The sequence below is a fragment of the Giraffa tippelskirchi genome, chromosome 7 (assembly GCF_054371585.1).
Source record: "Giraffa tippelskirchi isolate mGirTip1 chromosome 7, T2T-mGirTip1v1.2.pri, whole genome shotgun sequence".
Taxonomy (NCBI): Eukaryota; Metazoa; Chordata; class Mammalia; order Artiodactyla; family Giraffidae; genus Giraffa; species Giraffa tippelskirchi.
This window is the reverse complement of record NC_137281.1, coordinates 99,879,604-99,904,929: the sequence shown is the minus strand read 5'-3', so window position 1 is coordinate 99,904,929 and position 25,326 is coordinate 99,879,604. Positions and strand designations below refer to the sequence as shown.

At 40.7% G+C, this 25,326-nt stretch overlaps 1 protein-coding gene and 1 long non-coding RNA gene across 27 annotated transcripts in view; one reads left to right on the top strand and one right to left on the bottom strand.

Annotated features, from left to right (window-relative positions):
* Positions 1 to 25,326, bottom strand: part of MGA (MAX dimerization protein MGA) — a 140,986-nt gene that overhangs the window by 91,291 nt on the left and 24,369 nt on the right. For 24 of the 26 annotated variants that reach the window (XR_014058935.1, XM_081507719.1, XM_081507721.1 and 21 more), the window contains exon 1: positions 3,537 to 3,651. The exons of 1 other annotated variant lie outside the window; for it this stretch is intronic. The gene's annotated coding sequence lies outside the window, so the exon portion shown is untranslated. Of the gene's footprint in view, positions 1 to 3,189; positions 3,652 to 25,326 lie in introns of those variants that run through there. One more of the 26 variants, XM_081507720.1, reaches the window with a different exon arrangement.
* Positions 3,749 to 5,888, top strand: LOC145512965 (uncharacterized). Its single transcript, XR_014058937.1, has 2 exons — positions 3,749 to 5,013; positions 5,598 to 5,888. It is a non-coding gene; the product is annotated as an uncharacterized LOC145512965 (long non-coding RNA).

The window sequence follows — 25,326 nt, the reverse complement described above, 5'->3', positions numbered from 1 at the left end:
CAGAAGAGTCAGACTGCTTTATTTGCACTCTGTACACAAGTATCTAACAAATGTAAAAATGTGTGTATTAAGTCCAAAAAAAGTTTGAACTTTCAGACTTTTGATTTGTAGTCTTTTTTTTAATCCTCCTGTCAAGTTTATTCCATAAATTGATCAAAATGTGTAAAACCGAAAATGTAATTTATGAACAGAATAGTATCTATCTTAAGCCATAGGTTGCTAAAGGTTTACAGACAAGAAATAAAATTTTATTCCACAATTTTTAAGCATGGATTTCACTTCACTATAAGCAATACGCCTATGCTTTTGGAATACAATATTGGATTTTCTAAAGAAAGGATAGTCAATTCAGCAAATTCAGCTGTGTCAGATACACAAATAACACTCTGAAGTCTAAGATAACTTTAACCAACTGCAAAAATCAAATTACTTAGGCTACTCATGAAGCAATAAATCTCCTTTCAGAAAGATTCTAAAAATTCTCTGAAAGCATTAAGGAAGACCACAGTTTTGGGATACAGATACAACTTAGCATTCAAAAAAATCTCAGTGCAGCTTTTCAAGATCAAGTAGTTATCCACATAGAATCACCATAATAATGACCTACAGAGATAAATTCAGTTGTGTTCGGGAAATATTCTAAGTAACATTCTAAAAATGTCAACATCAGAAGGTGCAGGCACTCACATCAACACACAAATGCAATTTCACAGAGAATGTTTTCCAGTAATGTGTTAAGTTCCATAAGAAAACTTAAAATTCCAGAGTACCCATTCTGAGTATCTTTTCACCAATGACCTCTTTGGGAAATGTTTAGTAACTACTAAAGCCACGGTCTTCATACAACTTACAAAATACACTAGTTAATTTACTAGCTAGTTACCTAATTCACATACTAGTATCATTCTCCCCCTTCCCCCACCCCTGCCCACCCAACCCCCGCAACAAAGTACACCAAAATTCCAACCCAATACTATTACTTTAAAAACACAAAACATTACAAAACATTCAAATGACAGTCAACCTAACCTGAGTATTTTCAAAGTTGCTAAAAATAACCATAACTTTTCATACAGTAAATGCATTACTGTAAGGTAGGCATGGAGATGTTAGTTTGTTCCTTAATGTAATTATTCACTACAAGAGTGCGGTTAAATTACATCTCTGAAGCTCAAATTTGTAAGAGAATAGATTCACGTGAATTTCAGTATTCATCCATATACAATGGGCCCAGAACTTTGAAAAATCTTTTAAAAAGCATAATTTACAACAAAAGTAATCAGAAAACACGACAGTAAGGGATGCAAAGACAATAAAATAGCCAACTATCCGTTCTTAATTGTCATTAGATTAACTTTAATGATTAAATAAATGGTGTGCGTGCGTGCTAAGTCGCTTCTGTCGTGCCTGACTCTGCGACCCTATGAACTGTAGCCCGCCAGGATACTTTGTCCTTGGGATTTTCCAGGCAAGAACACTGGAGTGGATTGCCATGGTACTATCTATAGTAAGCACTTACTTTGGACCAGAAACTATACCCTGGGCATTTTATGACTACAACCTAAATTTGAAAGGTAAATTTCAAAATATATCTGAAATGCTTTTAGGTTTTAAGGCACGAAGTTGCACTTACCTAAGATAGTAGCCCAACCCCACGCCCTTCTTTCACCAAATACCATTCGTTAATGCAGACTTCATGAGCATTTTCTGTTCCGAAGAATGATCCCTTGACCACAACTCAGGGTTAGCAAGCCAGCAGGTCCCTAATACTTGAGTAAGTAGAAATTAAAGAACTAACTTTTATGGCAGAAATGGACAGGAATCAAACAGCCACCTTGCCTTGGATTAAGTATGTCAAAGTATCCAGGGCACTAAGTTTCCTCAAATCCTAAGCATGTGTTTTCTGGAAGGTGCATCCAACCCACTCAACTCACACAACAGCTGGAAACAGCTCTCTGGCATCAAGAAGGACTAGCGCCGACTCCAGACACTTCGAAGTGAAAAGGCCTCCTGCCGGTCTCAGAGAACCGCAGTCGCCGTCGACTACCAGGGCCCATATCACCACTTTTCAACTAGAGGCTAGCTAGCCAAGAACCACGTGAAATAATGCCTCAAGGAAAGCATTTCTGGGGAAGGGGAGTCCGACATATCACGTGCCGCCAGCCGGAACCCGCGGATCACTCGGCGGGATCCAGTCGCATTCGGTTACCGTGGAGACTACAGAACCAGCCGTGCGGCCCTCCCAGACCGGCCCTCTTCCCAGCAGCCGTCACGCCACCTCCAGGCACTTTCCCTGCAGCCTTAGCCGCGGCGTCGTGCCCAAAAAGAGGCAGAGCAGGCAGTATTTGCCAGGGACTCTGCCGCAGAAGCCTGGTGTGCTTTAAAAGACACACAGGCAGCGCGCAGGTGGGCTCGAGAAATCTCTTGATTCACGTGTCTGCCCCTGCGACGCGAACCCTGGGAGAGTGGTCTTCCGTCAGAAGAGTGCTTTGGTTATTCACATTGTTCTGCCATCACTAACTCTTCCTTTCAGAACTCCTTCACGCTCCCTGCTTCCATCCTCGCCAGAGGAGGCATGGCATCTCCAGAGTTACGAAGGCAGAGCAAAAATCTTCACAAGACACTACCACTTCCACCCTCAACCCAGTTTGAAATAATCTCTAAATTTTCTATACTCCTCGCACGCATATTTCTCAACTTTGGTTGCTAGTAACCAATTCGGAGCAGTGAATTTCTATCCCAGACCCACCTACTGCTGAGGGTACAGACCTTGACCATTTAACAGGGGCGGGAAGCCACACAGAGAACTGGCCAAAGGGTGCCCCATAGAGGGGAAAAGAAAATAACACCTGCTCTTCCCACCTGTTTTCCCCGCCCTCATTTCTGCACTTACGAACCACCGGTCCTTTGTTTACCAAGTTCCCAGTGCTATACAGCTCACTTCCTCGACCTCCTTCTTTATTAAACTCACGGTCCTGCTTCAAACAACTTGTCAGGAAATTACATGCTAGACCAAAGGTTTATACAAGTGTCAAAATGCTGCACACAGCTCCTTAGAAAAGCGAGGTCAGCACCGTTTCCTTCGGAGTTTTGGAACACCCAGACCTGAGCTCTAAAACGCAAAGCGCACAAGCACGGCTCTCAACCTAAAGCCCCACGACTGGCTGCAAGGCGTCACGCGGATCGTACCATGCGGTGCGGCACCCCACACACGCGAGGGCAGGGCTGCACCATGGGCGCTTCTCACCCCGCCCGCCTCGTGGCCGCTCTGGCTGGCGTCGATGTTCCGAGTTCGCCGCGCGACGCGGAAGTGAGGCCGGGGACGCGCGCGAGGTGACATGCGCAGCCTCGCTCAGAGGACCACAGGCGCGAGCCAAAGGCGGCCCCGCGCAAGGCCCGGCCTGGCCGGGGCGTGCGAAGATCGCTCAGTGGAACGCTCCCCACACCGTAAAAAATACACAAGAGCTTCAAACTCTCGGAAAACTCCAATCCGGCCAGTACTAAGGAGACGCCCTCCACCCGGGCCCGAGAGTTACCGTGCGGGGCGTGGCCGGCCTCACCCGGAGTCCTTCACATCCCGCTGGGGGCGGGTTATTCTGTTCGGTTCGCACACCGTGTGTCCGCTCCAGCTGAAGAGCCTGCGCGCGCATCGGACGTACACGTCATCGCGCACGCGCTCCTACCCGCTCGGAGCCCGTCGCGCAAGCGCAAAAGGAGGCGCGAGCAGCACCTCCCTCGCCCCTCCCCCAACGCCAGGAGGCCAAACGGCCCGGGAGCTGCGACAAGACCCTTGGGACCCGCCCCTGGAGCTGAAGCCGCTGCCTTTCCGGGTACCAGCAACCGAGAAAAGCCTACTGAAGCTTCCAGAATCAAGAATGGCGAGGCAGGAGGGAGGCATCCCAATTCCCTCAGCCTCGCACACGAAGCCTTCGTGAAAACTGTGAAACCTTTGCCCGCGGGCTTTCTCATCTGTGCCTGCCACCTTTTCCCTTGGGCTCCTCGCTGGCCCCGCCCCTGCTGCGCCCAGCCCCACCCACGTGAAATTCCGCAGCCCCAAGGCTTAACTAGCCCGTCAAAAGAATTGGAGATCTTCCTCCCCATTGTGCTGTGGTCTTGGAGAGAGCCACGACGTCGGGAAACCTGGAAGAAAAGATCCTGTGAGACGGGTGATCAATTTTGCAACATCCACGACCGAAGACGACTAGTAAAGTAGGGGGGAGTCCGAAAACCTCAGTGCCAAGTGAGAGAGGAAGAACTGCTACTAGCTCACCTGATAGAAAGATGTCGATAAAAACAGTAAAACGTGGAAATGAAAATTTTGCACGATAGAGAGTATTATCCAAGGTTAATGCCCTGATCCTGCGTTTTTAATTTTTGTTTGTTCGAGATATTTAAGCTATGAAGTACAAACAAAAAAATAAGTATGATGTGTCAAGCAACTGCTGAATTAACTTGATGGTATGGTATTTCTCCCAACCAAATATCAAAAATATCTTTCTTCTTCCTTACCCCTTACCAGCCATTCTTTCTTCTCTGCTAACATCCAGTAAAAAGACAGTCGTCTCAAGTGGGAGAAAAGAGGCAAAAGAGTAGTAGTAAGAGAGCATAAATTGTGGTCCATGTTTCCACTGTCCTGTCACTCTCTTAGAATAATTGGCAAATACTGAGAACCTATTACCGGCAAGGTGACTTAATATAGAACACTGTGGAGGAAAAAGAGGCGATTACAAGAAAACAGCCAAGAGGAAGAGACTTATCCAACAAGACTTATTAATCTGTGCTGGACTCCAGGCATATTAGGAAGGGTCTTCTTTCTCTTCCTTCTGCTCTTTCTGAGAGGATACGCCACACCATGAGGAGAAACCGCTGAAATCAGTATGGAATGGAAAATATATAGGCTAATGTTGACGGACTTCTGAAGTTGCTCTGAAACGCCCCATTCAAGCACTGTCAACCACAGCATTACCAGTGCAACAAAAGAATAATACGCAAGATCCTAGGCAAAATTGAAAAGTAAGTTTTCCACACCTTCCTCCTCTTCCCTGACCCCAAGAACCTCTTTCCTGGAAGCTGCCTTTTCAGAATCTCCCACCTCATCCAAAAATGCCTTCCTCTCGAAAGTCTAAGGTTTCCTCATATAAAATTTCCATTTTCTGAAGCAAAAATAAAATTTGTATTGACTTATTATTTAAGCATCTAATCCTAAAGTCTAAATGAATGATGACTGGTTAACAACCATGTCTAGCCAGAGGTGCATCCCCAAAAGAACAAGTTAACATTGGAGAATCTGTGAGAACACCTTGGTGGTGAGGGAGAATGGAGTTTTTTCTTTTGCTTCTCTCTCCCTACACCAAGCAAACATTATGAAATGCCAGGCACTTAAAAAAATTCAAGATTCAGCACTGGATCTCCTGGTGGGAGAGGTAAACTAGTATTTTTTCAGAGTGGAATCTGCCTAACGTATAAAGATCTAGAGATGTACTATCAAGAATCTGAGAACGTATTAAAATGCTTTTATATGCAATCTAAAAATAACACTACCACACCATTTTAGTGGCCTATTTTTGATTTAACATCATTCTCTCTCTCTCTTTTAGTCACTATCTCATGTCCGACTCTTGTGACCCCATGGACTGTAGCCTGCCAGACTCCTCTGTCCATGGGATTCTCCAGGCAAGAATACTGGAGTGGGTTGCTTTCCTTCTCCAGAGATCTTCCCAACCCAGGCATCAAACCCGGGTCTCCTGCACTGCAAGCAGATTCTTTACCAAATGAGCTACAAGGGAAGCCCAACATCCTATCTAGTACCAAGTAACCACTTTTTTGTTTTGGCTTCTTCAAGTTAACCTCTGTGTTTACATTCAGTATTTAATGCAGTGTTTCTCAGACTGGGATCCTTGGGTGTATTCTTTGCATATATAAGAATGACATCCTTTAAAAGGCTTATATAATCCAACTTTTTAAAACTCCAAACTAACTGCAAGAATTTATGCTTGTGAGTTTCACAGGCAGATCTCACTGGTACAGTTGAAGAGCACTCAGTGACTATGTCTCTGCCCAGTTCTGGAATATTCTAGGAGTTTCCACATGACATCGGTTTGCTGGTGGATTCTGTTTAAGTTGAATCCACTTAAATCATTGGGACCAAGTGGTTGAATCACTGGGGCTGAGCTTCAAGTGCCAGGAGATCCTGCTCCTTTCTATTGGAATTCTCTCATTTCAGTTAGAGAAATGAGCTCTAAGTTCAGTTTATTCATCCAGCCTAAGACAAGAGCTTTCCCTTAGATTTCCTTTGCTGGGCTTTCAAAGAGATTTTACTAAATATTAGGGGGGTGGGGATAGAGAATGCATGCAATATAAACAATCTGGCTAAAAAGTACAGTTTTGAACCAAGATTCTTTATAAACACATAAACCCTATCAATTTACATGAACATTTTTCCTACTCAACAAATATTTGAGTGCCTTGTATATGCTGAGGAGAGAAGACAGGCACCTCATGTACTGTTAAGATGTCTGAACTAGAACTCCAAAGAGTTGGCACAACTTAAACAGAATCCACCAGCAAGACAAACTATGCTCCTTATCCAGTCTATTCAGATCCCACCTTCCCAGTTCCAATTTCTACTGAAGACATACCTCCCTCAAATGACTAAAAGAGAAAATGATGACACTCTTCAGATGAGACCAACACCACCCCTCATAACTCCTGGGTTGCTATCCCGTTTACACTCTCTTGTTGTTGTTGTTCAGTTGCTAAGTCGCATCCGACTCTTTGAGACCCCATGGACTGCAGCACGCCAGGCTTCCCTATCCTTCACCATCTCCCGGAGTTTGCTCAAACTCATGTCCATTGAATCAGTGATGTTCCAACCATCTCATCCTCTCTCATCCCCTCCTCTTCTCCTGCCCTCAATCTTTCCCAGGAGCTAGGTCTTTTCCAAGGTCTATTCTTGCCTCAAGAACCCCATGAACAGTACAGTATCTTAATTCAATACAATAAAGACCATTCTTAGAATAAGAGCTACATACAGACTAGGTCACAAAAGAGGCTTGTTTTTGTTTTGTTTTTTAACCAAAAAAAAAACAACAACCTTTACTAGCCACGTTTCACTAAAAACTTATGTGCTAGGCAGAAAGAAAAGAAGGGATCATATCAGTTTATATACAACTCCATCTTTGCCTACTATTTATTACTGCAACTATATAGACAGACAAAGTACAACTGGCTCAACATGTGAAACTTAAAAGTGGCAGGACTCCTGCCATGAAGCAGCTCTAATCATCTATCCAATGAATAGCTTTAAAAGTTTCTTAATCAGGGACTTGCCTGGTGGTCCTTTCCAATGCAGGGGGTGTAGGTTCAATCCCCTGTCAGGGAGCTAATATCCCACATGCCTCACAGCCAAAACCAAAAACAGAAAGTAGAAGCAATATTGTAACAAATTCAATAAAGACTTTTTAAAAATGGTCCACATCAAAAAAAAAAATCTTAAAAAAACATGTTTCTTAATCAGTATAGTAATGTGATTAAAAGCATATTTTAGAAAATATCTGTTAATATCTATTAATAAAAGTAAGAATGGAAAAGAGAAACAAATGTGATGGAATGTTATCAATGTTCATGAAGAAACACCATTTCCTCTTGCTGCCCCATATCTTAAGCCTGCACAATCATATTTCTTACCCTTTGCCTAAGATCTTCTCAGATGCCTCAAACCTAACTTATTTATCCTTCATGCCTGGATTTAAATGTCACTTCTTCAAGAAACTTTCCTTAACCCTCAGTATCAGATGCCTCCCTGTTTTGTGCTCTCACAGTACCATGTATTTCTTACAACACCTGCCACAACTGTAATTATTTTTTAAATTATGCATTAATGAATGTTTTGCCCACTAGACTGCTTTATTCTAGTGCCTAGCACAATCCCTGGAACAGAGCAGACACATATTTGTTGAACAAATGAATATGAAACCATAGGTCCCAGTTTTCCAGGCAAATCTAAATATCAAATATTGAATTAATGTGCAAATATTTGGGATTTGGAAAACAGGATAATGCTACTTTAAACCATATTCACATTAATAGTAACAAACAAACATCCTACTTTGGCCAACATTTTCCAAAGGTGTACAGCTGTAGTTAGAAAAAACTAGTACCACTGACTCTTACATTAATTTCTTCTGAGAGGAATGGATAAATATTATTGACAGGGCAGATGCTTCAAGAGGTAAGAACAGTTTTCAAGGAAAATCCAACTAGTTGTTGACTTCCTTTGCATGTGTGACTTTTAACTATTACCTAGGAAATCAACAAAGGCAAGCAGATTCTTTGCATTGGGAGAAATTCTGTGATTTCATAATTTACCATCTGGTAACAAAAGCAACAAGTCGTAACAGTGACTGCCATCTGCATATGCCAAAAATAAAATCAGTAAATATCTTCAAGATGAAAGGATAACAGTGAATTTGTTTTAGTCATGTTTAAAGAGGGAAATGTCAGGAATCAGAAGAATAAATGAAGTTCAGAAAGCTAGTTTCAGAAGGATTACAAAGCAAAAAAAGAACAGGTCTAAAAGAAAAGTAAACAATAAATATTTTCAATGTAGTATTGAGCCCTCAGAAGAAACATCTTATCCAGGAAAGCATAAAAAGAAGAACAGGAAAAAGTTTATAGCCTAGAGCAGCACAGGGATTTAAAACACACATGAGAGCATATAAAAACAAAACTACAACTACCGGCCAAAGAAGAGGACTGAGAGACAGTAAACTGCAAGACTGGAATCAAGCAAAAATCAAGAAATCTATGACAGAAAAATACACTGAAAAATTGTCTGCAAATGCATATGAAAGAAATCATGCTTACATTGCAAAAAGGGCACCACTGCCTCATGGAAATGAGCTGTGGTGATCAACATAGTGGTTCCGAGACTACTAGTACACCACAAAACAGTAAAATTTCCCCAAAAGATTTAAATGATCATCACAAGGTGAGCAGATTTTTATCTTACAAAGTATACCACCTACTATTACCATTCTTTCTTAAAGAATGGAGTTTTTTATTTACCGGGGGGGGGGGGGGGGGGCGGGCGGGCGGGGAGCCACTCCTCATGGCTTGTGGGATCTTAGTTCCCCAACCAGTGATTAAATCTGGGCCTCCTGTAATGGAAGTGCAGAGTTCTAACCACTGGACAGCCAGAGAATTTCCAAAATAATGGGTATTTGAAGACCAAAAATCAAGGAGACCATATCTCATGATGAATAATAGTCATTTATTTTTAATACATTTAGATAGAAGAAAAATGGACTCCACTGTCCTTATTTCATGATATACCACTGAAAATTTGCAGCAGGTGTTTAGAAATGACTGCTAGCGATATAGCAAGCTCCCTGGATAGCTAAGATTTGGTCTTCTGGGGAAAAAATAACATAAAAGAGGCCTGGGGCAGGGTAATAAATCACCTTGCCAAGAAGTCAAAAGTCAGCCTTTCCTCATCAGAAACAGTGGAAGGGAAGAGGATGTTAGAGCCAGGAGACACCCCAATCCAGACTAAAGGACAGGCACATGATTAGCAGGCTGCTCTGAGTGTATATGTTAGTGGGGGGCAGAGAGTATTACTGAAAACAAGATACCTTTATCACTGTGGCAAGATCCTACACCCTTGGTAGAAATACATAAGAACAATGCAGTGAAACCAAGCACCAAGGTCAGATTAGGTGAGCTACCCACTCAATCAATGCATACTTAAGAAACATTGTGGGATACATAGTGGCTCATGGTAACAAAAGAAGAGGTAGGTTAAGCTACGCTTCAAGTATATCAGACATAAGGGACAAACAGTTCAGTCGCTTAGTCATGTCCGACTCTCTGCGACCCCATGGACCACAGCACGCCAGGCCTCCTTGTCCATCACCAACTCCCGGAGTTTACCCAAACTCATGTCCGTTGAGTCGGGGATGCCATCCAACCATCTCATCCTCTGTTGTCCTCTTCTGCTCCTGCCCTCAATCTTTCCCAGCATTAGGGTCTTTTCCAATGAGTCAACTCTTCGCATGAGGTGGCCAAAGTATTGGAGTTTCAACATCAGTCCTTCCAATGAACACCTAGGACTGATCTCCTTTAGGATGGACTGGCTGGATCTCCTTGCAGTCCAAGGGACTCTCAAGAGTCTTCTCCAACACCACAGTTCAAAAGCATCAATTCTACGGCACTCAGCTTTCTTCACAGTCCAACTCTCACATCCATACATGACTACTGGAAAAACCACAGCTTTGACTAGACAGACCTTTGTCAGCAAGGCAATGTCTCTGCTTTTTAATATGCTGTCTAGGTTGGTCATAACTTTCCTTCCAAGGAGTAAGTGTCTTTTAATTTCATGGCTGCAATCACCATCTGCAGTGATTTTAGAGCCCAAAAAAATAAAGTCTGCCACTGTTTCCCCATCTATTTGCCATGAAGTGATGGAACTAGATGCCATGATCTTAGTGTTCTGAATGTTGAGCTTTAAGCCAACTCTTTCACTCTCCTCTTTCACTTTCATCAAGAGGATCTTTAGTTCTTCACTTTCTGCCATAAGGTTGGTGTCATCTGCATATCTGAGGTTATTGATGTTTCTCCCAGCAATCTTGATTCCAGCTTGTGCTTTATCCAGCCCAGTGTTTCTCATGATGTACTCTGCATATAAGTTAAATAAGCAGGGTGACAATATACAGCCTTGACGTACTCCTTTTCCTATTTGGAACCAGTCTGTTGTTCCATGTCCAGTTCTAACTGTTGCTTCCTGACCTGCATACAGATTTCTCAAGAGGCAGGTCAGGTGGTCTGGTATTCTCATCTCTTTCAGATTTTTCCACAGTTTATTGTGATCCACACAGTCAAAGGCTTTGGCATAGTCAATAAAACAGAAATAGACATTTTTCTGGAACTCTCTTGCTTTTTCAATGATCCAAGGGAAAAACAGTGGAGTTAAAAAAAAAACTTGTTTATCTGAGAAGTAAACCTGAGAAGATTTTAAATATAACTTTAAAATAAACACTGAAAAAGGATTGTATAATCTTTACCCTTACTAAAAATGTTAGCTATGATCTAACCACTGGAGGGCAGGGAATACCTATTAAATGAAAGGAAAAGGATGTATTGAAATACAGAATATAAAGATTATTCAAGCAAGTTGAATACAGTACATTATCCAAATTATCTATATATAGATTGTAAAGATTACACAGAGCTGGTATTTTTCATCCCAGGATTATTTCCACCCAACATTCTCTAAATAAGGATATAATCGGTTAAGAAATATGTGTTAAGCACCAACTATGGGCAAGGCACTGAACCAGGGACAGAAGAATGAATAAAAGTAAGTCCCCTTGAGTTCTAGATGAAAAGACAGGATAATAATATTGCAAAGTTATTGTTGGCAGTTTGGAAAAATCCTTCTAGGAACACCACAGCAATGCATACTGTCTAGGGATTCTAAAAGGTTACAAAGAAGAGAGGACTTTTGAGCTGGTTCCTGAAGGAAAAATAAAATTAATGGGAGAGAAAAGAAAAACAATGAAGGCAGTAGCTATATAGTCAGTAAAGAGAACTACAATAAACTATTTACAATTTGGTGATAGGGATGTCTTTATAAAATAATGAAGTAAAGATCAATGCAACAAGTACAATTAGTACCATGTAGAAGTAACCTACCCTAAGAAAAGGGATTGGACCCTGGGGAAATATTTATCCAGTCTGTAACTCCACAATGCTCATGATTCACTCATTCAAACATTTAGATCCCTACTCTGCACTGTCAAACATTTATCAGAGAAGCACAGGGAATGAAGAAACTGTCACTGAAGTATCACGGAAGCCTTAGCGTTAAATAAAGGATGTCTAGAAGTTGACAAAGCAAAGGAGGAAAGGTATCCTAATTAGAAAATAGCTTGTGCAAAGGTACCTGACATAAAATAGAATTCATTAACTCCTCCAGTCAAACATTTTTTTGTGCATTTACCACATACAGATCACAAAAACCAGACATGATTTCTGCTCTTAAGAGCTTGCAATCAATTATCAGACAACCAATTATCAGATAATCAATAATGACAGCAAAAAATAAAGCTATTGTTTTATGGCTTTCTGTCCAGGGAGAAAATAGAAGCACAAATAAAGGGCAGCTAAATCAGACTAAATCAAAGCTATGGTTTTTCCAGTAGTCATGTACGGGTGTGAGAGTTGGATCGTAAAGAAGGCCGAGTGCAGAATTATGCTTTCGAATTGTGGTGCTGGAGAAGACCCTTGAGAGTTCCCTGGACTGCAAGGAGATCAAACCAGTCAGTCCTAAAGAAAATCAGTCCTGAATATTTCATTCAAAGGACTGATGTTGAAGCTGAAACTCCAATACTTTGGCCACCTGATGCAAAGAGCTGACTCAATGGAAAAGACCCTGATACTGGGAAAGGTTGAGGGCAGGAGGAGAAGGGGCCGACAGAGGATGAGATACCTGGATGGCATCATCGACTCAATGGACATGAGTTTGAGCAAACTCGGGGGGATAGTTAAAGACAGGGAAACCTGGCATGCTGCAGTCCATGGGGTTGCAAAGAGTCAGACTCAACCGAGCGACTTAACAACAACACAATCAGATGGAGGAGGTTAGAAAAGAACCCCAGAGAAAGTGAAGAATGAGTAGAAATTAGCAAGGTATGAAAGAGCAAAGGGCATAGTGGGTACAGAAGAATAGCATTTCAGACAGAAAGCAGCCTGTGTTCAGTTAGAAAGAAGGAACACATTTCGGGGAACACAAGTACTGTAATATGGCTACAATTAAAAACGTCTGTGATCTATGGAGAAGCGTAATTATAGGTCTAGAAAAGGCAAAGGGGCCATATTTTATATTACTTAGCAAATAAGAGGTGGAAATTCATCTTATAAAAAGAAGAGACAAAAATGTACAATGTGAGATTCTGCCTGCTGCTATTCAATGTTAAAATGCTCTATTAAAGAAACTGAGAACCTAAAAAAACAAAAAAAGTCATTCAAGGAATTATAAGAAGATATATGAAATACTCAAATTCACATGTTTTAAGAAAACTACTTCTGGCCACTGGTTAAGACCATGTGGAAGATGACAAGACTAGAAGCTAATCAGACTTCTCTCCATATACACCTACATACTTGCTCACATCAGAAACTCAATTCTTGACATTTGCCTCTTCCTTACCTGCCCAAAGGTCTAGCCAATCACCAAATTTTCCTGCTATTTCAACATCCCTGACTTACTGACCATGATATGACCTCAAAAAGCACCACATAACTGCCCTTACTAGAACTTACCATAGTTCTAATTTTTATATTTAATTGTATAATTCTTTCATTGTCTTATTTCTTCCCCATCCCACCACCCCCACAAACTGGCTAAATAAGAAATTGTATCCTTTTTAACCTCAACATTTTACCCTCAGCTTCAATTACAGTGCCTAGCACTTTTGAGGAGAAGGCAATGGCAACCCACTTCAGTACTCTTGCCTGGAAAATCCCATGGATGGAGGAGCCTGGTAGGCTGCAGTCCATGGGGTCACTAGGAGTTGGACATGACTGAGCGACTTCCCTTTTACTTTTCACTTTCATACATTGGAAAAGGAAATGGCAACCCACTCCAGTGTTCTTGCCTGGAAAATTCCAGGGACGGGGGAGCCTCGTGGGCTGCCATGTATGGGGTCGCACAGAGTCGGACACGACTGAAGCGACTTAGCAGCAGCAGCAGCAGCCCTTTGAGTGTGTGTTAGTCGCCCAATCGTGTCTGACTCTTTGCGACCCCATGGACTATAGCCAGCAAGGCTCCTCTGTCCATGGAATTCTCCAGGCAAGAATACTGGAGTGAGTTGCCATTTCCTTCTCCAGGGGATCTTCCTGACCCAAGGATTGAACTCGGGTCTCCTGCATTGCAAGTGGATGCTTCTACCGTCTGACCTACTAGGGAAGCCTAGTTGTTAGAGGCACTCAATTTAAAACACTTTAAATCCACACATTTCATTCCACCTCCACTACTGCCACCCTAGTCCTAAATAACAATAGTTGGCAATGGCAACCCACTCCAGTATTCTTGCCTGGAAAATCCCATGGATGGAGGAGCCTGGTAGGCTGCAGTCCACGGGGTCGCTAGGAGTCGGACACGACTGAGTGACTTCACTTTTCCTTTTCACTTTCATGCATTGGAGAAGGAAATGGCAACCCACTCTAGTATTCTTGCCTGGAGAATCCCAGGGATGGGGGAGCCTGGTGGGCTGCCGTCTAAGGGGTCGCACAGAGTCGGACACGACTGAATTGACTTAGCAGCAGCAGAGCTACTGCAATGACTTTTTTCTTTTTTTCAATAGACTGTATCTCTAGGCACTCATTCTAGCTCTTCTCTAGTCTGTTCTCCACACAGCAGCCAAGTGGCACTTTCTAAACATAAATCAGTTCATGCCAACTCTGCCATTTATAACCTTCCATTAGCTTTTCATTTCACTCAGAATAAAATCCAAATTCCTTAATATGCCCTACAGATCTTTGCTTTCACGTCAGTCTCCCCATAATGTACCTACTCCAGACACAACAACCTTCTGTTCTCAAATGCTCCAAACCCTTTCCTATCTTGAGGCCTTTGCAACCACCTTTTCTTTTTGCCTGAAATGCTTCTAGTTCTCACAAACGCTCAGTTAACATTTATTCATTTTTCAAGTATGTGTAAATGACACTATCTCAATGCTATCCCTACTGCCAACTCTAAATTCTCTCAAAATATCCTGTTCTGTTACTTCATGACACTTATCAATATGTGTGATCACTTTCTTGTAATCATATAATGTCTATTTCCTCCATAAATAATAAAAGCTAACATTTACTGAGCATTTTATGTATATTAACTCATTTAATCCCAATAACCAATGAAGCAGAAATTCTCTCAACTTCAAAGATGAAACTGAGGTACAGAGAGGTTAAGTAATTTGCTCTAGGTCATAAAGCAGTAAGAAGTCAAAATTTGAACTCAAAGTTCACACTTTTAAATTGCTATACTACTGAATAACCTTTAAGAGAACAGAGTAACTGTTTGCTTTGTGTATCACTATATACTTAGGCCTGGTGCTAAATATAAAGCAGGCATTCACATATTTGCAGAATCAATGGATTAATAAACAAGAGACAGATGATTGGATTTAGAGGCCTAGTGAAAGGGATAGGAATAAAATGGGATAGAGGCAATGACAACAGCATCAGTTTTGGACATGCCAAATTAAACACAGCCCAGGAACATCTTAGATCTCAACTTAATTAGAAGACCACAGTCTTTTAAGAAGTTCATGAAGGAACACCATGAGACAATGTGCAAGACCCTAAGACTTCAGCATTTCTAAGAGATCACATAAGGTGGTCTAATGGTTTTGCAATGCTGCTCAGAGCACCACAAATTACAATAATGCAATAATGACGACAGCTTTTCAGGCACTACACTTACCCCTGTATGTTGTTATTTTATATTACCAGTGCATACCCTTTAAGTCAAAAAAAGAAGATAAAACTGAGCTTCAAATATCATACTTTTAAGATACAATGAAGTGTAGATAATTTTGTTATCAAACTAGATTGACAAAGCATTAGGTTGATTATGCAATGATACTACAGCTGTGCTGAAAGAATACAAAATACATCAACAGTACCAGAAAAAGCAGTCATCACAGTATTTCCAACTCATGGGAAAACACAATCAGAAAAATTAGAAAACTTAAAAAGAGGATCTCTTCACAGCTGAATTTCTTCACAAAAATAAAAATGAGGATGGAATCAAAATAAGCTTGTGAATGGCTCATTTGTTAGCCACAAGGACAGCCTTTTCAATGGTGAGTTAATTAAATCAACTTATAACTATAGCAGTCAAAGAAATGTGTCTAGAGAAAATAAATTTGAGATTATAAACCTTTTGGCAAAAATAGTAGTTCAAGGAGCTGAAGACATTTGTTTTCAACATCAACAAAAAACTATTTCATTGATTAATTAAAAAACAACCATACAATATCAAGGCAAATGATTTTGAGTGCTTTCCTTGGCTCTTGATGAGTCAGATAATTAGCCTGTATGAATAATCTGCATATAAGCAAGAATATTTTCAAAGAAACTTCCCAAACACTAATTTAGTGCAACCTGAAGTGGAATCTGCTAGGATGCATTACAACCAGTCGGGTAAAAATACACATGGGCAGAAAAGGGCTTAATTGGACAAATTTACAAAGTTTATGAAAATTTAGGAAGTTTAAAGCCTACAGTTATTCACTGCATTATTCATCAGAAGGTACCCTGCAGAAAATAACTGAATCTATCTTATTTTATTCAACTAGTAGTGTCAGTGTTTAACTTCCCTCTCATGGACTTAACTATCCTTGATTTCATGAATTTTTGTCAGAAATAGAAGATGAATATCCTGATTTGCCTTACCACTAAGCAGTAGGCTTAGCAGTGGTAAAATTTTACTGTAATTTTTCTGAGCTAAAATTTTTGTGAATGAGAAGAAATCCCCTAAACAACTATTACTGAACAATGAATAGCCTTGTAAATTAGCTTTTCCTACAGACTTGATAGGGGCTTCCCAGGTGGTGCAGTGGTAAAGAATCTGCTTGCAATTAGGAGACACAAGAGATATGGGTTCAATCCCTGGGTCAGGAAGATCCCCTGGAGAAGGAAATGGCAACTGACTCTGATATTCTTGCTTGAGAAAGCCCATGGAGAGAGGAACCTTGCGGGATACAGTCCACGGGCTCACAGAGTCGTACATGACTGAGCAACTACACACACACGCACACACGCACAGACTTGATAATGGAAGTTCCTCAAATAACTAAAAAAAACAGAACTTGCATATGACCCAGCAATTCCACTCCTGGGAATATATCCAAAAAACAAAACACACTAATTCAAAAAGATAACGTGCACCCCCATGTTCACAGCAGCATTATTAACAATTGCCAAAATATGGAATGAATGGATAAAGAAGATGTGATATATCTTCACACACACACACACACACACACACACACACACACTACTACTACTACTCAGCCATAAAAAAGAATGAAACTTTGCCATTTACAACAATACTGATGGACTTGGAGAGGATTATTTAAGTAAATCAGACACAGAAAGACAAATACTGTATCACTTACATGTGGAATCTAAAAAATAAAACTAGTGAATATAACAACAAAGAACAGTCTCATAGATACAGAGCAAAAACTAGTGCTTATCTGTGGGAAGGGATAAAGTAGGGGTTGAGAATTAAGAGGTACAAACTACTATGTATAAAATAATTAAACTACAAGGATATATTGTATGGCACAAGGAATCAAGTCAATATTTTATGATAACTATAAACGGAATATAAAGATTTTCTCACAGTTCTCTCTTTTCACTGTAATCTGTATCTCCACAGAGCCAGAAGTGATTGCCATTCACTTGCCTTTCTACTGAAGCTTCCAGATCATGATCACCCTCCTTCGTGGCCCCACATTCAAAATATATCTTCTCATCACTTAGCATCTTCTGATCCCTTAGTCATACCTTCCTCCTTCACTGAAAACATAGGAGCCCAGTTCCAAGTAATCTTCTCTACTAAGTCTCCTATTACAATTTTGAGAGATTTCAGTGTCCATGAAGATTACCCATCCAATTAATGCCCATTAGAATGCACAGACCTCTTCAGTTTCAAGGATTCTTAGCTCAACTCTATTTTAAGCATCTATTATTCTTCAGCTCTTTACTCTGAATCACACCATCATTTGAAACTGCTCTCCCTCAATTACTCCAAGAGCTCACAAAAATCTTACTCTGACTTTACTTACTCTATTTAATTTACTTACTTTACAGAAACCTCTCATCCCTCAAATCCTGATTCCTCCCAACCCAGAGGCTATGGTTGGACATTTAAATATCTTAGCAGCAACTTCAGATTTGTACCCCATTCTCTGAACCTGACCACAACACCACAGCTCCAGGTCCACAACCTCTTGCTCCTTCCCCTTTTCCTCTCTCTATCCTCTTCTTCCCCGCCTCCTTTATCACCTGCCATTTACTCTCCCACCAACTGTGAGGGGGATTCCACCCTTAGCCCCCTACTGAAACTGCTTTTAAAGTCGCCAAGACTTCTTAGTCATCAAATGAACACCTTTCCTGTCTTTTTTTTTTTTTTTTTTTTTACTGTATTTGACATTGTTACTGTCTCCCTCCTGAATTTTTCTACTCGTTAACACGCCGGTCAGCACAGAGCAGACACTCAAATATATTTGAATAAATGCATAAGGGTACAAAATGAAACAACATCATGCATTTCTCTAGAGAGAATGAGTATGAGTCAATAGCCCATGAAACATTCATGGTAATTAACCAAAACTCAAGGACCAAATTAGACTAAGCAGCATGTATCAGTAATGGAACAATTAGTTCAATTACATGATTTTCTCCAGTCGTCCTCAACACCAGAAATCATAAACAGAAAACTAGGACTGATGATAAGCAAGGGCAAAGTAATGAGAATTCTAAAAGAATCTAGAGTGCTAAGAAAAGCACAATACAAACCTTCTTTTGTATTTTTTACTAAGTACCATATGATAAACACCCTATACATGATTTTAAAAAGGACTATGCCTATGTGTCATGAGGACACATGGAAAAGAGCTAAACATTTATCAGTCTGCAGCACTAAATGATTAAAAATTCATAAATAAACTTGAAGTTTAGTTTTCAAAAGTTATGAGAAGTGAACTAGCTGACGATACACATGAGAATGTAGAATTACTGCCACCTCAAGCCAAACTTAAACCACAGAAAATTCAGTTTCTAAGCAGATTTCTTCCCACACATTTTCCCTTAATTAGTCCCACTGTCATCATTTTAAATGATTTCAGGTGCTAATGTCAGCAGCAGTACTTAATAAAAGACATTCCTGATTTATATTTGGAAAGGTTTCTCTACAAGATAAAGACACAGGGACCAAACATTATGGTCCAAACACACCAGAATCCTCTATACCTTCTTGCTATCTGGAGTATTTTGATATAGTAAACTATATACTCTATATAAAGCAAATGGCTTTCTCCAACACTTGACTACTAACAATAGGCTACAGATTTGTATAGCATTTTAAGTTTCTAAAGCATTTTAACATATACTCGTTTCATTTTTAACTCACACCAAGTCTATGAAACAGGCAAGGTAAGCATTTATGCTCTTTTACATCATGAAAAGCCTAGGCTGTTCTCATTATAAATCCCATAGCTAAAAAGCAACGATCAGGCACCATCACCTACAAATTTTCTCCTCTCTCTCTTATTCCTTTGTCCTCAACCGTTCTTATCTCCTTCCTATCCATCATAAAGGAAAATGTGTTTCGTCTTTCTAAAACTAATCCCCACTGAAACTCTTAAGATGAAAACCCCCAACCTCCTGTAGAATCTTCAGTTAACTCCTTTATCGCACCCACAATATCTGCCTCTCTTCTAACTCCATCTCCTCAGTCTATAAATATGTTCAAGTCTTCCCTTCTTAAAAAAAAGAATCTTTTTTCTCTCAACTCTATTTGTCCCACAAGCTGTGACCCACTTTCCCTCCATCCTTTCACTGATAAACATTTAGAGTCTACAACTGAAGGCACTTGTACTGCACTTTCATCACTCCACTAAAACGTTTCTTATTAAAGGTCACCTACGAATTCCTACTGGCCAAACTCAATAACCACTCTTCAGTTCTTATCCTTCAGTTTTTGGCCTTTGTCCTAAGGTATTTGACACCACTGACCGCTTAACCCTTCCTAAAATTTGCTTCACCCCTGGGCTCTACTATGTCCCCCTCTCCTTATTCTTCTACCACTGACTTTCTTCTTAGTCTCCTTTACTTAATTCTCATCTTTTGCAAATTACCTACATGTTGATCCTCTGCAGCATTCCCCCTCTCCTTTCACCTCTTCAGCTAAACACACTTTGTGAGGTCTCTTCCATTCCCAACCCCTAAGGAACAAACCATATGCCTATGATTTCCTAAACTCTACAGTCTCTACATACACTTTCATTCTTTTAGGAAGAAGCTAGAACAAAAGTGACATCAAATCTCTGGGCAGGAAGGAGGAAAAGAGGAAAGTGGGATAATTTTCTAAGCTTAAAAACAAACAAATCATAATGAAAATATAGGATTGATTGCATAAAAAATTAAAAGTTCTGTAAACTAAGACAAATAACATAGAAAATAGATAAAATACACACATACATCTATTAATTATAAGCATACCTATAAATATATAACTTGATAGATACATGGAAGAATCAGGAAATTTACTAAAGAAGGAAGTGAACTGTTACTTAAAATCACTGAACATGTTCAACATTACTGGCAATTTAGGAAGTTCAATTCAGACCTATTATTTTTTTTAATAATGAGGCAATCCATCTATCTTTCATAAGATTTAAAACTGTCCTTGAGCCTCCCCAAATTAAGAATTACCATTCTAGATACATTTCTATACATGTTCTAAGACTATCAGTTCAGCTCAGTCGCTCAGTCGTGTCCGACTCTTTGCAACCCCATGAGCTACAGCACGCCAGGCCTCCCTGTCCAACACCAACTCCCGGAGCCCACCCAAACTCATGTGCATTGAGTCAGTGATGCCATCTAACCATCTCATCCTCTGTCATCCCCTTCTCTTCCTGCCCTCAATCTTTCCCAGCACCAGGGTCTTTTCAAATGAGTCAGCTCTTCGCATCAGGTGGCCAAAGTATTGGAGTTTCAGCTTCAACATCAGACCTTCCAATGAACACTCAGGCCTGATCTCCTTTAGGATGGACTGGTTGGATCTCCTTGCAGTCCAAGGGACTCTCAAGAGTCTTCTCCAACACCACAGTTCAAAAGCAGCTTATTGGTTTTTTTCCCCAGTTTGAAAACATTATTTGACAATCAGCAGAGTTTTCATCCACATTAACTGCAGATTTTTTAAAGTAGTGACAGGTAACCAACGTATAGAGCTTGTATGATGAATCTTCATTCTCATTACATTTTCTGGACAAATGCACGTGGATATGGTATTCAACACTCCTTATTCCTTTGGCCCACATTGCTCTGGTGAGCCTGGTGTCAAAGAACACATCTAGAGTTTCCATCTCTTATGGAAAATTTCTGGATCTCTCTCTTTTCCTTTTACAGCCAAGGCGTGCAGCATGTGGGATCTTATCTTAGTTCCCGTATCCAGATCCAACCTGTGCCCCCTTCATTGGAAGTGGGTAATCTTATCCACTGGATGACCAGGGAAGTCCCAGGGCAATCTTCTTGAAGCTCACTCCATAGATGTGAATGGCAATGATTTATTCTCTGGACACTACTAGCTAATGGCAGAATGGCCCTTCTTCTCACCACCCTTCTTTGCAGAAGCCATTCTGCTAGGTCCAGGTTGGAAAGTAAGAACATGAGGTGCTGCTGCATTCACTTTTTTAAACAAGGCTTTCCTGATGGCTCAGATGGTAAAGAATCTGCTTCTAATGCAGGACACTTGGGTTTGATCCTGGATTGGGGAGATCCCCTGGAGAAGGGAATGTCTACCCCCTTCAGTATTCTTGTCTGGAGAATTCCATGGACAGGGGAGCCTGGAGGGCTACAGTTCAGCAAAAAGTCAGACACAACAGAGTGACTATTTTTATTTTAATAATATGTTCTTAATAGTCAATGTGGCAGTTACCCCTGCCACATTTCACTGCTAGAGGACACAGCAGTGAACAAAATAAATAAAAATCAATGTCTGCCTGAAGCTTACATAGGCTTCTAGTCTGGAGGTAGGGGAAAGAGAAAAATTAAACAAGTAAACATATAATACGCTATATGATGACTAAGTGCTATGGAAATAATACAGAAAAGATACTAGTAGAATTGGGAAGGGTTACAAGTATTAACAGTGTTGTTAAGACCTCAATGAAAAGGTGGCATTTAAGGAAGACTTTGAAAGTGATGCACTTCACCTAAAATCCTAAAAGGTGATGCACTCAGTATTGTCAGCAAATTTGGAAAACTAGCAGTGACCACAGAACTGGAGAAGGTCAATTTTCATTCTAATCCCAAAGAAAGGCAATGTCAAAGCATGTTCAAACTACCATACAATGGCGCTCATTTCATATGAGCACAAGGTAATGCTCAAAAATCTTCAAGCTAGGCTTCAGCAGTACTTGACCTGAGAACTTCCAGGTGTACAAGCTGGGTTTAGAAAAGTCAGAGGAACCAGAGTTCAAACTGCCAATATTCCTTGGCAGAGAAGCAACGAGAATTCCAAAGAAACATCAACTTCTGCTTTACTGACTAAGCTAAAGCCTTTGACTGTTTGGATCACAACAAACTGTGGAAAATTCATAAAGAGATGGGAATACCAGACCACCTTACCTGCCTCCTGAGAAACCTGTATGCAGGTCAAAAAGCAACAGTTAGAACCAAATGTGGAACAACTGACTGGTTCAAAATTGGAAAGGAGTATATTAAGACTGTATGTTGTCACCCTGCTTATTTAACTTCTATGCAGAGTATATCATACGAAATGCCAGGCTGATTGAATCACAAGCTGGAATCAAGATTGCTGGGAGAAATATCAATAACCTCAGATACGCAGGTGACACCACCCTTATGGCAGAAAGCAAAGAAGAACTAAAGAACCTCTTGATGAAAGTGAAAGAGGAAAGTGAAAAAGTTGGCTTAAAACTCAACATTCAGAAAACTAAGATCATGGCATCTGGTCCCATCACTTCATGGCAAATAGATGGGAAAACACGGGAAACAGTGACAGACTTTATTTTTTGGGCTCCAAAATCACTGCAGATGGTGACCGCAGCCATGAAATTAAAGACGCTTGCTTACTCCTTGGAAGAAAAGCTATGACCAACCTAGACAGCATATTAAAAAGGAGAGACATTACTTTGCCAACAAAGATCCGTCTAGTCAAAGCTATGGTTTTTCCAGTAGTCATGTATGGATGTGAGAGTTGGACTATAAAGAAAGCTGAGTGCTGAAGAATTGATGCTTTTGAACTGTGGTGTTGGAGAAGACTCTTGAGAGTCCCTTGGACTGCAAGAAGATCCAACCAGTCCATCCTAAAGGAAATCAGTCCTGAATATTCATTGGAAGGACTGATGCTGAAGCTGAAATCCTTTGGCCACCTGATGTGAAGAACTGACTCATTTGTAAAGATCCTGATGCTGCGAAAGATTGAAGGTGGGAGGAGAAGGGGATGACAGAGGATGAGATGGTTGGATGGTATCACCGACTCAATGGACATGAGTTTGAGTAAACTGCAGGAGTTGGTGATGAATAGGGAGGCCTGGGGTGCTGCAGTCCATGGAGTCACAAAGAGTTGGACACGACTGAGCAACTCAACTGAACTGAACTGCTCCTTGGAAGGAAAGCTATGACAAACCTAGACAGAGTATTAAAAAGCAGAAATATCACTTTGCCAATAAAAGTCTGGCTAGTCAAAGTGAAAGTGAAAGTCACTCAGTCGTATCTGACTCTTTGTGACCCCACGGACTGTATAGTCCATGGAATTCTCTAGGCCAGAATACTTTCCCTTCTCCAGGGGATCTTCCCAACCCAGGGATCAAACCTAGGTCTCTTGCATTGCAGGTGGATTCTTTACCAACTGAGCCATAAGAGAAAGCTATGGTTTTTCCAGTAGTCATGTACAGATGTGAGTTGGACCATAAAGGCGGCTGAGCACCTAATAATTGATGCTTTCAAATTGTGATGCTGGAGAAAACTATTGAGAGTAACTTGGACTGTAAGGAGATCAAACAGGTCAATCCTAAAGGAAACCAACCCTGAATATTCATTAGAAGGACTGATGCTGAAGCTGAAGCTTCAGTACTTTGTTCCCTGATGCGAAGAGCCGATTCATTGGAAAAGACCCTGATGCTGGGAAAGATTGAGGGCAAAAGGAGAAGGTCCTCAGATGGAAGCTTTCCCGGGAAGTGTGGGGGATAAAGGGATAGCAAGGAGACATTAGGACTGAAGAGAAGTGATATAGAGGAACAATAATAGAAAATGAAGTCAGAGGGGTAATGTGGGAGGAGGAAGATGATCACTTAATGTCCACCAAAGTCCCTAAGTATCTCCACTCATCTCTGCTGAGTATGACAAAACACAAGGCCTAACTGTTGTCTGATTCTGAGCCATTTCGATAGCTAATCACATAGGCAGTTAAGGAAGCCAAGGCGAGACAAGCACAACATGACCACCATACAACTGCTCACTCCTGGGAGGGGCTGAGAGCAGACAGGGGAGTGGAGACTTGGGGGCAGTAGGAGATCAGGGGTCAGTTTGGGGCAGGTCAAGTTTGAAATCCTGTTAGATATCTAACTGGAGATATTGGGTAGACAACTGAATATGAGTGTATATTTCAGAGAAAAGGCAAAAGCTAGAGGTATAAATTTGGAAGTCATCAGTGCAAAAGACTAAATGACACAAGGAAATAAAGTTGCAGTTTTTTATTTTTGGCTGTGCCACACGGCTTATAGTATTCAGTTTCCTAACTGACTCCAGGCTACGCCAATAAAAGCCTGGAATCCTAAAGCCACCACAGAACTCCCACAAAGATGTTTTTTTAAAAGGGAATGACCAAGATATGAGCCCTGGAGCATTCTAACACTAAGAGGTAGGAAGATTAGGAAGAACTAGGAAACACCAAGGAGGAGAGACCCTGATATACGAAGACAACTAGGAGAATGTGATGTCCTGGAAGCCAATGGAAAAATGGTAAAATGGTTTCAAGAACAGGGAAGTAATCAACTGTGGCAAAGCTGCTGACAGATCATGTGAAATGAGGAATGACCACTAGACTAACAATGTGGAGACAGATGGTCACAAGGTATAATTCTAGAAGACTAATGGGTCAAAAACCTAATTAAATTCAAGATAAAAAATGATAGGAGATTAACTCTAGGTATGGAGACAAATGAAAATGAAAATGTTAGTCTCTCGGTCCTGTCCTCTATGTGATCCCATGAGAGTTTCACTCTAAACAAGCATTCATTTATTCAGTGAATGATGAATGAATGCATCCCTAATCCTGCCAAGTGTGCAGAGAATTAGCATACTTTGCCCATGGAAATATTTATAAAACAGTATAATCTCTTTGGAAAAGACACACGACCCACTCCAATTGGTTTTTTAAATGCATAAGATATACAGACAGGTAGATAGATATCTCTAGAAAGGAATTCACCAAAATGTTAAAGCATTGGGTATCACAGCATTGCAAGATTACAGCTGACTTTAATTATCATCTATATAATATTT